Raw genomic sequence first — 13,586 nt, 5'->3', positions numbered from 1 at the left:
TTAAAAAAGAGGTAAGTCTGTCCCACACTCAAGGGGAGGAGAATTAGTTTCTTCCTTTTATAGGGAGAAGTGCGAATTAAATTGTAGACGTATTTGAAAACCTCCACAAGGCACTTACTTGATCTTCATCTTTGCAAGTCTGATAGTGTTTGTTCTATCCATGTTCATACAATAAATATTTATCAGGCAATTACTGTGTGCCAGGTTTTGCCTTAGAAATTTGGAATACATCTCTAAACAAAACAGATGAGGTAGGAGGTGGAACAGGGTGGAGGAGACCACAAACCCATGTTTAAGGAAAGGGAGGTGACACGTATGAGAATATGTAATAGTGGTTGTTCAGTCACTCAGTCATGTTTGACTTTTGTGACCCCAATGGAATGCAGAATGCTAGGCTTCCGTGACCTTCACCATCTCCCAGAGCTTGCTCAGACTCATGTCCCTCAAGTCGGTGATGCCATCCAACCATCTGGTCCTCTGTTGTCCTCTTCTCCTCCAGCCTTCAATCTTTCCCAGCATCAGGGTCTTTACAAATGAGTCAGCTCTTCTCATCAGGTGGTTAAATTATTGGAGTTTCAGCTTCAGCATCCATCTTTCCAATGAATATTCAGGATTGATTTCTTTTAGGATTGACTGGCTTGATCTCCTTGCAGTCCAAGGGACTCTCAAGAGTCTTTTCCAACACTACAGTTCAAAAGCATCAATTCTTTGGCACTCAGCTTCCTTATAGTCCAACTCTCACATCCATTCCTGACTACTGGAAAAACCATAGCTTTGACTATATAGACCTTGGCCAGCAAAGTAATGTCTCTGCTTTAGTATGCTGTCTAGGTTGGTCATAGCTTTTCTTCCAAGGAGCAAATGTCTTTTAATTTCATGGCTGCAGTCACCATCTGCAGTGATTTTGTGCCCAAGAGAATAATGTCTCTTACTATTTCCATTGTTTCCCCATCTATTTGCCATGAAGTGATAGACCGGAGCCATGGTCTTAGTTTTTTAAATGTTGAGTTTTAAGCCAGCTTTTTCACTCTCCTCTTTAACCTGCATCAAGAGGCTCTTCAGTTCCTCTTGATTTTCTGCCATAAAAGTGGTGTCATCTGCGTATCTGAGGTTATTGATGTTTCTCCCAGCAATCTTGATTCCAGCTTGTGCTTCATCCAGCCCAGCAATTCACATGACGTACTTTGCATCTAAGTTAAATAAGTAATCAGGATGACAATATATACCCTTGATATACTCCTTTCCCAGTTTTGAATCAGGTGATTGTTCCATGTCTAGTTCTAATGATTGCTTCTTTACCTGCATACAGATTTCTCAGGAGGCAGGTAAGGTGGTCTGGTATTCCCATGTCTTTAAGAATTTTCCACAGTTTATTGTGATCCACACAGTCAAAGGCTTTAGTGTAGTCAGTGAAGCAAAAGTAGATGTTTTTCTGGTATTCTCTTTAATCTGATTCTGCTTTCTCTATGATCCTGTGGATGTTGGCAGTTTGATCTCTGGTTCTTCTACCTTTTCTAAATCCAGTTTGAACATCTGGAAGTTCTCAGTTTACATACTGTTGAAGCCTAGCTTGAAGGATTTTGAGTATTACTTTGCTAGCATGTGACAGCACTCTTGCCTGGAAAATCCCATGGACGGAGGAGCCTGGTAGGCTGCAGTCCATGGGGTCGCTAGGAGTCGGACATGACTGAGCAACTTCACTTTCACTTTTCACTCTCATGCATTGGAGAAGGAAATGGCAACCCACTCCAGTGTTCTTGCCTGGAGAATCCCATGGACAGGGAGCCTGGTGGGCTGCCGTCTATGGGGTCGCACGACTGAAGTGACTCAGCAGCAGCAGCAGCATGTGAAATGAGTGCAATTGTGTGGTAGTTTTAACATTCTTTGGCATTGCCTTTCTTTGGGATTGGGATAAAAACTGACCTTTTCTAGTCCTGTGACCACTGCTGAGTTTTCTAAGTTTGCTGGCATATTGAGTGCAGCACTTTCACAGCATCATCTTTAAGGACTTGAAATAGCTCAGCTGGAATTTCATTACCTCCACTAGCTTTTTCATAGTGATGCTTCCTAATGCCCACTTGACTTCACACTCCAAGATGTCTGGTTTTAGGTGAGTGATCACACCATCGAGGTTATCTGAGTCATGAAAATCATTTTTGTATAGTTCTTCTGTGTATTCTTGCCACCTCTTCTTAATATCTTCTGCTTCTGTTAGGTCCATACCGTTTCTGTCCTTCATTGTGCTCATCTTTGCATGAAATGTTCCCTTGGTATCTCTAATTTTCTTGAAGAGATCTCTAGGCTTTCCCTTTCCTCTATTTCTTTGCATTGTTCACTTAGGAAGGGTTTCTTATCTCTCCTTGCTATTCTTTGGAACTTTGCATTCAGATGGGTATACCTTTCCTTTTCTCCTTTGCCTTTCACTTCTCTTCTTTTCTCAGCTATTTGTAAGGCCTCCTCAGACAACCATTTTGCCTTCTTGCATTTCTTTTTCTCGGGGATGGTTTTGATCACCGTCTCCTGTACAGTGTTATAAACCTCCATCCATAGTTCTTCAGGCACTCTATCAGATCTAATCCTTTGAATCTGTTTGTCACTTCCACTGTATATTGTAAGGGATTTTATTTAGGTCATACCTGAATGGCCTAGTGGTTTTTCCCTTTCTTAAATATAAGTCTGAATTTTGCAATAAGGAGTTCATGATCTGAGCCACAGTCAGCTCCCGGTCTTATATTTTGACCGTTTAGAGCGTCTCCATTTTCTGCTGCAAAGAATATAATCAGTCTAATTTCAGTGTTGACCATCTGGTGATGTCCATGTGTAGAGTCATCTTTTGTATTGTTGGAAGAGAGTATTCACTATGACTAGTGTGTTCTCTTGACAAAACTCTGTTAGCTTTTGCCATGCTTCATTTTGTACTCCATGGCCAAACTTGCCTGTAACTCCAGGTATCTCTTGACTTTCTATTTCTGCATTCTAGTCCCCTATGATGAAAAGAGCATGCTTTTTTGGTGTTAGTTCTAGAAGGTCTTGTAGGTCTTCATAGAACCATTCAACTTCAGCTTCTCCAGCATTAGTGGTTGGGGCATAGACTTGGATTACTGTGAGATTGAATGGTTTGCCTTGGAAACAAACCAAAATCATCCTGTTGTTTTTGAGATTGCACCCAAGTACTGCATTTTGGACTCTTTTGTTGACTATGAGGGCTACTCCATATCTTCTAAGGGATTCCTGCCCACAGTAGTAGATATAATGGTCATCTGAATTAAATTTGCCCATTCCCATCCATTTCAGTTCACTGATTCCTAAAATATCAATGTTCACTCTTGCCATCTCCTGTTTGACCACTTCCAATTTACCTTGATTCATGAACCTAACATTCTAGGTTCCTATTGAATATTGTTTTTTACAGCATTGGACTTTACTTTCTATTGTTTTCCCTTTGACTCAGCTTCTTCATTCCTTCCATAGCTATTTCTCCACTCTTCTCCAGTAGCATATTAGGCACCTACTGACCTGAGGAGTTCATTTTTCAGTGTCATATCCTTTTCATACTATTCATGGGGTTTCAAGGCAAGAATAGTAGCTTGCCATCCCCTTCTCCAATGAATAACATTTTTTCAACTCTCCACCATGACCTATCTGTCTTGGGTGCCCCTACATGTAATGTAATAATAGAGATGGGTGAAATGGAGAATATGTAACCTATTAACAGAAGGCATTCTCTACCAAGTCATATGGGGCAATATGAGCTCAGTCTACCCAGATCTTCTGATTTTTCAAGAGACAGTGAAAAATAAAGACCGGTGTATGAAATTTCCAGAATTTTAATGTTAGTAAGTCGTTCCAACATTATCAAAACACTCTGAGGGAAAGAGTCAAGGGACCTAATTCAACCACAGTTTGCCATTATACAATGTCTAAATGTTTACTAGAAAACAAAATTTCTGGATGACATGAGCAAAAGTAGGGATATGATACTGTTGCTGTTGAATCACTAAGTCATGTACAACTGCTTTGCGACTCCACGAACTGCAGCCCACCAGGCTTCTCTGTCCATGGGATTTCCCAGGCAAGAATAGTGGAGTGTGTTGTCATTTCTCCTCCAGGGGATCTTCCTAAACCTGGCATACAGTAATTGCTTGATATATTTTTATTGTATGAACACGTATAGAACAAGTACCATTACACTTGCAAACATGAAGATCAAGTAAGAAAGGACATGATAAGCAAGGTCTAAATGATAAAGTAACACTTTAGCTAAGGTGGGGAAAGATGAGATGTTCATATATAAATCTCAGAGGTATTCACAGAAAGCTCCGCTGTCATCTTAGTGTTACTAATGAGCTTGTACACTAATAGATGCCTATATTTTTTAATGTTATAATGTTTTTAAGGCTTGCCACAAAAATCTTTGAGAAATAGAGTAGAAAAAAATGGTATCTGGAAGAAATTGAAATCCTCTGCATTTCAATAACATGAATTTACAATCAAGTACACAATATTCTGGATAATTTTTGCCCTTTCCTTTTACTGAAATAAAGCAATTATGGTATTTTTTAGAAATAGATGGAAATAGGGACTTCCCTAGTGGTCTAGTGGGTAATTGCTTCCAGTGCTGGGGTTGAGGGTTCAGTCCCTTGTTTGGGAACTATGATCCCATGTGACTTGCAGCATGACCAAAAGTCAACAACAACAATAATAAAATACACCCCATGTATGTCAGCTAGAAGCAAGGACCATATTATACATTTCTCTGGTACTAGTTCTGAGCATACTATGTAGTATTTCAGTGAATAATGGATGAACAAGTGAAAACTACCCTTTAAAAACAGATGGAATTAGAAGCAGATAAAGATATAGAGATACAGATATGTCCTAAACTCAGATTCTTGATTTTGGTGATTTAAATATGAGAGCTATTGGAAATTCTCTTGTGGTCTAGTAGTTAGGACTTAGCTGGGGGGTGGTTCAATCCCTAAGATCCCAGAAGCCACAAGACATGGCTGAAAAAAATAAAAATAAATAAAAATAAGAGCCATTAATACTCTTGCATGATCAGTGTCCTTGTCATTCTCTTCATCTCCAAAATTATTTATTCTGTTCTAAAATGCAGCTTACAATTAAGAAATAGAAATAATGATGTAGAATGTCTTGCTTCAACAACGTGAACTATGGAGCCAGTAAGATTTAATATACCAGGATTTCAAATTTAAATAAGAAATCATTATGACTGACAGTCTGTAAATGAAGCAGAGTGGGTGTGGATATTTGATTTAGAAGGTGAATGACATCTGCAGATATAATCACAGGATTAAAATCACGAGGGTATCAGTTAGAATTTGAGTTTTTAGCTGCAGTTTCTTGGTTCAATTTTAACCTTTAGGCAGATTGTTATATCTCTGTAAGGTTTTTATTTTTTAATTTGTAAAATGGAGATAATAAGGTGCACAATTCATCCCACTGGAGAGATAATGAGGTCAAGCAAGTAAAGTTCTGCACATACTATCAATGCTCAAAAAGTGTTAGCTATGGCTATTGCTGGGCCATTTGTCTTCCATATGGCCGCCTCCTGGGAAGGAAATCAACCTGCCTTGAATAGCTCTTCCTTACCCTCAAAATCCACAGGATTCATTGTAGGCCTCAATTTGGGCCAACAGCTGCTTTCTTCAAAGGCAGTTTAACATCACCAGGTGGGTGTTTGTTAAGTCCCTGAAAAATTGCCTTAATGGTCCTTGTATAGGTTCAAATCCTTGGAATTCTGTCTGTGACCTCTTCTCTCAGAAAGGGTAAATCACTTAAATTCTCAGCTTGTTTGCCTGGAGAAAAGAATAAAAAGTCACTTCCCCAACTGTGATATTAATTAGTAGAAGTAAAGTGTTTTGGAAATGCAGAATATGGTTAATTTTTAAAGGGTAAAACATAAATGTTAAGTGCAAAGGAATTTTATCATACTGTGGAGGGAATGTAACTGTTTTAACACTTTTTTTTTTTTTTTTTTCCCAGCAAAACATGGATGGCAGTGATAAAGCTTTGCTTTTGGGAGTCAGGATTCATTTTGAGCAGAGCCAAAAAGAGCTTTGGAAGATGAGGCAAGTTTTTTTTTTAATTTATTAATTTCTTTGGCTGGGTTGGGTCTTAGTTACTGCACGCATATGGGATCTTCATTGCATCATCTGAGATATTTCCTTGTGGCACATGGACTTTCTAGCTGTGGCCCTCAGGTTTAGTAGCTGTGGTGAATGGGCTTAGTTGCTCCACTATGGGATCTTAGTTCTCTGACCAGGGATTGAACTTTTATCCCCTGCATTGCAAGGTGGATTCTTAACCACTGGACCACCAGAGAAGTCTCATGAGGCAAGTTTTTAAAAATTGGAGGGGAAAAAAAAAAGCACTAGGAATTTTACATGATTGCTTTTTCCATGAGATCCCTTTTGTAAAAGTGATTTTTTTTTCCAGTTTCCAAAGATTCCCAGTACTGAATACCTCTAGCTTTTAATATGGGCATAATAGCACTTAAATTTCTTCTTTGTCACAAAGAGGCTCTCTGTTGAGTATTAAATTGCTCATTTTACTTGTGGAAGTGAGGGTCCCTGAGTCACCAAGTCAATGTAATAGATTTTACGATCTGGTTTAGATTGGTGAGGTGTTCCAGAATAATGACTCGCTTAAAGAACTATTTAGCCTTTCAAAATGGAGGCATTATCCATTTGACCAATAAAGTGCACAAAGAAATCCCGAATGAGGGACTCATTGCCATGGCCCTCGTAAAATAACTGTTGCTTATGAGCAAGGAAACTGATCTGTTTGTATTTTTTAAGCGTGCTGATTTTATTATACCAGCCTTTAAAAATCCCCTGTGGAATAAAAGAGCAATACTGTCCCCATTGACTGGAGGAAATCGGGGCTGTTGGGCTTGGTGACTTTTCCTGAGTTTGTGATGGAAGCTAATGAAAGAGCCAAAATTAGAATCACTAAGTTCTTGCACACTCTCCGCTGTGGCTGGCTCTCCTGAACCCCCACCACTCCTGGCAAAAGCACTTCACTTTACTGTTTCCTGTTGGGTTTTGGAGGAGTTCAGCCCCTCCCTGTTCTTTCTCCTTTTGTCTGACCTTCCTAAGACAGGAACATTCATCAAAATCCCCTCTCCAAATGATCTGGTTGGCACTAACCACTTTCAGATTTACCATAAAGCACAGGCTGGTGGCACCCCAGTACTTGGTGGATTTGTTTCAGAGGGACAGTGTGCCTCCAAAAAGGGACAGACCATGATGAGAAGGGGTAGGGAAAGGGTTCTATGAGAGAAGAATGAAACTAGTTGAGGAAAGGAAAATAAAATCTAAAGAAAGCCTGGAAGAGGAAGTATTAAGGAAAAAGAAACATAGTAACTGATGTTCTCTAGGGACTGGGGACAGAGCTGGAAATCAAAAGATTTAAATTGCAGGAAAGAGGTTAAAAGAGTAGGAAATGCTCGGTTTCCTGGCTCAGTGAAGAAAGCTGGATAACTTGATGACAATAATGCCCTCGACAGGACTTAGAGAAATTGAATGCAGTGCTGCCTGGGGCTAGGGGGCGGACTAAGTGGGTCTGTTGGGTTTGGTTTAAGCCACAGGGTTGCAGGCAGTGCAAAAAGTTGAAAGATGAAAGTTGAGAGGCAAGCAGAGGCACAAGGATCTTGGTCAAATGCAGATTCTGGTTTAGCACCCCTGAATGGGGCTTAAGCTTACATTTCTTTTTCTTTTGATTTGTTGTTATTTATTTATTCGGCTGTGCCGGGTCTTATCTGTGGCACGGCAGGGTCTTCAATCTTCGTTGTAGTTTGTGGGATCCTTAGTGGCAGCATGTGAACTCTTAGTTTTGGTATGTGGGATCCAGTTCCCAAACCAGAGATCGAAGCCAGACTCCCTTTATTGGGAGTGTAAAGTCTTGACCACTGGACCACCAGGGAAGTCCCCAAGCCCACATTTCTAACAAGCTTCCAGAAGATGCTGTTGCTACTGGGTCAGTGGATCACATTTTGAATAGCAAAGCCCCAGGCTACACTGTTATATGGAAATATAATGTGAACCACATATGTAATTTATGGTATTCTAGTAGCTATCTTACAAATAAAACAAAAATTAATTAATATATTTTATTTAACCTAATTTATAAAAAATATATTTTAACATGAACTCAATATAAAATTATAAGTTTTTTTCCCTCTACTAAATCTTTGGAACCTGATACATATTTCACACTGACAGAACATCTCCATTTGGACCAGCCACATATGGCTGATGGCTTCTGTTTGGAGCAGTGCAGGTCCAGCCAACCTTAGCAAAAACTTAGCCAGTCCAAAAGCTGAGAAAAACTGTGCTTTCACCACCGGAACCCACTTAAGTAGGAGCCAAGAATTCCCAGAGCCTTAATGAATTCCCTGCTATGGAACAGAAGTCCTCAAAATATGATTATTCAACAGGATCTCCTGAGGACAAGGTTAAAATACAGATACTTTGGCTTCACCCCACATTATTTTTTTTTAATCTTTTTATTATAAAAATGTTAACAGGGGACTCCCTGGCAGCCCAGTGGTTATCCTGCACTTCCATTGCAGGGAATATGGGTTGGATCCTTGGAAAACTAAAATCTCCCATGCCACAGGGTATGGCCAAAATTTTTTCCCTTAAATATGAGCATCTGTACCCTGAAATAGAGAAACTGGAGTATCAGATGTCTTCTGCCTTTGTAATGCCATTGATGTGTCTGTTAGAGAAACTGGGTTGCCACTCCTCCTTGACTTGGAGGGTTGCTTCCCTATGGCGTTATTTCGCTTATCCTTCTATTTCCTGCATTTCCTGCAAGCTGGCTTTCAATTGCTGAAGAATTCAGGAGATGTAGGTCCCAGAGATTCTAACTGGGGCAGAGGTTCTCACTCCTGGCTCCTCAGGGGAAACAACACAGAGCTTAAAAAATGTCACGTGCCAGGGCCCCTCACCTAGAGCTTCTAATGTAAGGTATGGGGTGCGGTCTGCACAGAAGGCTCTTAAAAAGCTTCTGATGGTTTTAGTAGAGCAAGGGTGGAGAACCACTAGATGAGACTAAGTGGCTTGAAAAAGAGTCAAGTCTCCCTTTTCACTCACCTAAACAGCCTTGCAAGGTTAGCCTCAGAGAATGCTCAATGCTAAGAATTAGAGTCACCTGGGGAAGTGAAACTACTCTGTCCAGATTCCATGACCAGAGAATCTGATATAATTGTTCTAGGATGGGCTCTGATATCTTTCAGGTATCCCCTACTTTAATGGTGATTTAATGTATAGCAAGCATTTAATTTAAATATCTCCCAGGATTTAATGGTTTGAGATCTGAGACAGTGCTCCAATTATAATGAACATATCAATCAACTGAGGATTGTGTTAAAGTACAGATTCTGATTTTGCAAGTCTGGATGGATGTCCAGGTTCTTCATTACTATTGAACCCCCAGGTTGTGTTGATGCTGCTGGGACTGGTTTGAGGAGCAAGGGTGTAGATGGAAAATGTCTACTATAGAACCAGAAAGAACTGGCTCTGAACTCTGCTTTTGCAGCTTACTGTCTTGTGTGGCTTTTAGTACTTCACCTCTATGAACCTTTTTCCTCATCTATGAAATAGGGTTCTATAATGATACCTACCTTTACCCATCCCATGCCAGGTGTTCAGGAAACAGGACCCTCTTATACTGGCTGATATCAGTAGCACAGGAACCTAGTTGGATGTTGAGACTTTTTCCAAGCTCTTATCCACTGATGCTAGATCAGAAATCTGGGGAACTTTGTTTGCTTTTCGGTTGATCCTTTGTTTGAAATCCACACTAGATTTAACCAAGGACTCTTACCTTTAGACCTTTGCACATAACATTCATTCATTGTGCCTGGAATACCCTTTCCCTGGTGGCTCAGATGGTAAAGAATCCCCCTGCAATGTAGGAGACACAGGTTCAATCCATGGGTGGGGAAGATCCCCTGGAGGAGGAAATGGCAACCCTCTGCAGTGTTCTTACGGAGTGCTTAGTAGGTGCCAGACAATGTACAAAGTGCTTATACATGATCTAATTTAGTACTCAGGCATGTCCACCTCTTAGCAACCACATGGCTTGTACCCTGCCAGGCTCCTCTGTCCATGGGATTCTCCAGGCAAGAGTACTGGAGTGGGTTGCCAATCCCTTCTCCAAGGGATCTTCCTGACCCAGAGATTGAACCTAGATCTCCTGAATTGCACACAGAAATTCTTTACCATCTGAGCCACCAAGGAAGTTCCATGGACAGAGGAGCCTGGCAGGCTACAGTCCATGAAGCCGCAAAAGAATCTGATACAACAGAGCAACCGAGCAAAGGGCATGTATGAGGCCAGCATCCGTATTTCTCTTCTTGTTGCCAGGGTTTCTGCTTGGCAAAACAGAATTTCAGGTTATCCATGGCCTGTCTCTTCACTTCTCGTCCTCCTTACCTCGGATTGGTTTCCCTCCCACTCTGCTTTCCCCAGCATTCTGGATGAATTGTCTTTATGTCACTATAAATCACAGCCGGCACCATGTATTTCTATGACTATGTGGAAATAAAAACCCTTTTCTCACCATCTGCCTGACTTGCCTCCATGTCTGAATCTCAGTGGGTTCTTCATGCCACAACTTTCAGGGCTCAGAACACATGCCAAAAGGAAGGCATCTATCCTGAGTTTGAGGGAGAAAGCCTCCTGTTAATATCTTATGAACTACGAGTTCAGATCGTCTATTTTTAGCCCCATGGAACAATTTATACTATACTAAGTCACTTCAGTCGTGTCCGACTCTGTGTGACCCCACAGATGGCAGCCCACCAGGCTCCCCCGTCCCTGGGATTCTCCAGGCAAGAACACTGGAGTGGGTTGCCATTTCCTTCTCCAATGCATGAAAGTGAAAAGTGAAAGTGAAGTCGCTCAGTCGTGTCCGACTCTTAGCGACCCCATGGATTGCAGCCTACCAGGCTCCTCCATCCATGGGATTTTCCAGGCAAGAGTCCTGGAGTGGGGTGCCATTGCCTTCTCCGATGGAACAATTTGGAACCCTATAAATCACATGACCATGTAAACTAAAGTAAAACCACTTCTTTCTCACACTTACAAAAAAGTTTATATTTTTTTTCTGTTTTCTAAAGTTGACAGACCAAAAAAAAAAGTTTGCTATGGCTTTCTGACTTTACAAATGTGTCTTCCAGAGGCTTTCAACATTGTTCCGAGCGTTAACAGTTCACAGTGGAAACTGATTAACAGCATTGATAGTTTTCCAGTTCAACAGCCCTCTCCTGTCTGAATGACTTTTAATATTTGTTTCTTTCCATGCGCTCCCCACTCAGGTGCCTGACTTCCTCTCAGTTTCAAGTTTTTGTTGTGTCTTTTGAGGAATCAAATAAATTAAAAGACTTTTTATTTGTTTCCCAGTAGAGATGTCCTAGGCTAAGTAAAGTGACTGAAAATGCATTTTCTTTTCAAATTAGAGGGGGAGAAAAAAATACTCTATCAGTATTTTCAAAGCAAACTATTTATTCACTGATTCAATAAGCAATTATTGGATGTTTGCTGTGTTAAGAATGTTGTGCTGACTGCTAGGGAGGGCACCTACAGAGATGAAAATAATGAAAATAAAGTCTGTCTCGAAGGACCTGAAAATGTAGGAAGGGAAAGAAATCTACACATATGAGCACCTATAATATGAGCACAAAGTGAAAGATGTTTCTCAAAGCCTTCTGAAGTCCTCTGAGATTTCCCTTGTACACTGTTAACCGTTGTGTTTTTTGTTTTGTTTTTATGGGAGCCCTCCTACACTGGGGGTGGGAATGTGAGTTGGTGCAGCCACTATGGAAGACAGTATGGAAGTTCCTCAGAAAACTAAAAGTAGAACTACCGTATGATCCAGCAATCCCACTCCTGGGCATATACTTGGACAAAACTATAATTCAAAAAGATACATGCCTCTCTATATTAATAGGAGCACTGATCACAATGGCCAACACTTGGAAACAAGCTAAATGTCCACTGGCAGGTGAATGGGAAACCATTGTGACTTAAGCACTTGCCTAACCTATGTCTCCTTGGCAGGGTTATAAGGACTCTGAGGTCACAAGTCTTATTTCACTACCTCTCTGGTTTAAGCAGATTCTAAGGTGCTGGGTGAAAGAATGGGGTGGGGGAGGAGGGTGGGGGAGGAGAGAGCGTGCGCTAATGGCAGAGCGGGGACCTTAAGGGTAAGAAGTTGTTCCTGGGCTCCAGACATTCAAAGCTTCTCTGAAGAGGGAGGTAAAATGTAAGTCAGATTTTCAAGTCTGGGAAGAATAAAATTGACTAAAAACGAGGGAAAAGACACTCAGGCTTAAGAAATGATATGAGGAGAAGAATAGAGGCAGGAAAGTCAGGGCTCAATCTGAGGAATAATTCCTAAGTTTGCTGCTCCTATTAAACCCAAGATAGAGACATTAAGAAATGTTAAGAGGGTGATTAAGAAGCAGAAACCCTCAGTAGCGGAAATGCCAGTGACTGAGCTGGTAAAAAGCCTGGTGGCGATCCCTCGTTCATTCATTAAGCCAACATGTTTAATTGTACATATCGAGCCCTAATTATATGCATGTTGTAGTCCATGTTCTGAGGGCTCAGCGGTGATCGATTCAGGTTTGTGAGTTTCCTGCCTGCACGGGACTCATGCTCCACTGGAGTAGATAAACCAACAAAACCAGACACATATATCATGCGCTAATTTACTGTGAAAGAGAGAGTGTGCAGTGACAGAAAGTGACCAGGGAATGACACTTTAGCAATGATTCACCTGGACCCCACAGCTGTTGTAAATTATGATTTTGGGTGGATGAAGTATTTCTTTTAATAACTCCAAAAAAACTCAAAGTCATTGTTTTTGGTTGCTTTTCCCAGCTCTCTGCTATTCCAATAACAGAGCAAAAAATTATCTCTTCTGAGAGCTTGAAGAAAAAAATGTCCAAACAGTTGGCCCGTTCATTCTGTGGATCAACAAAATTCCTGCAGATCAACAAAATTCCTGCAGTGAAGAGGAATCCAGAAAATGGAATCTTGTTTAACCTTGTTTAATCCAATTCTTCAGTCTTCTGTCATGTATCTTATATGGCTCTTTTGCCCACCCAAATTGCAAATGTGGGAAGAAAGACACCTTCATTACTGAGAACTCAGACATGATGGATGATGATGTAATGATTGATTTGCCATTGCTGGAAAACTGAGCTGTACATGTTAAAACCTCATTGGAGAGAAGCAAGATTAAACAAGAATGTGGCTATTAATGTGGTTCGGAGAAACATGAAATAATGTGCCTTTGGAGGCTTTTAATGCATACACAAATGTATAGTTTTATAAACATACTCATAAATAGTTATCAGTCAATCACTCATGTATGCTACAAATACTGCTGAGCACCTACTAAGTTGAAAAAAAAATGTGTATGATGTTGGAATATAGAAAGAAAAACAAGACAGTGAGAACTTGGTTTCAAAGAATGCATGGCTTATAACTGAGGTATGGCATAGACCCAGCAGTCCCCAACCTTTTTGGTACCAGGGTCCGGCTTCA

General features: G+C 40.7%; 1 long non-coding RNA gene across 1 annotated transcript; it reads left to right on the top strand.

Moving 5' to 3' along the window:
* Positions 1-12,194: 12,194 nt before the first annotated feature.
* LOC132343468 (uncharacterized) lies at positions 12,195-13,304 on the top strand. Its single transcript, XR_009492311.1, has 2 exons — positions 12,195-12,297; positions 12,918-13,304. It is a non-coding gene; the product is annotated as an uncharacterized lncRNA (long non-coding RNA).
* The last annotated feature ends 282 nt before the right edge of the window (positions 13,305-13,586 follow it).

Source organism: Bos taurus, chromosome 22 (genome assembly GCF_002263795.3).
Source record: "Bos taurus isolate L1 Dominette 01449 registration number 42190680 breed Hereford chromosome 22, ARS-UCD2.0, whole genome shotgun sequence".
NCBI lineage: Eukaryota > Metazoa > Chordata > Mammalia > Artiodactyla > Bovidae > Bos > Bos taurus.
This window is presented reverse-complemented; position numbering and strand designations above follow the sequence as displayed.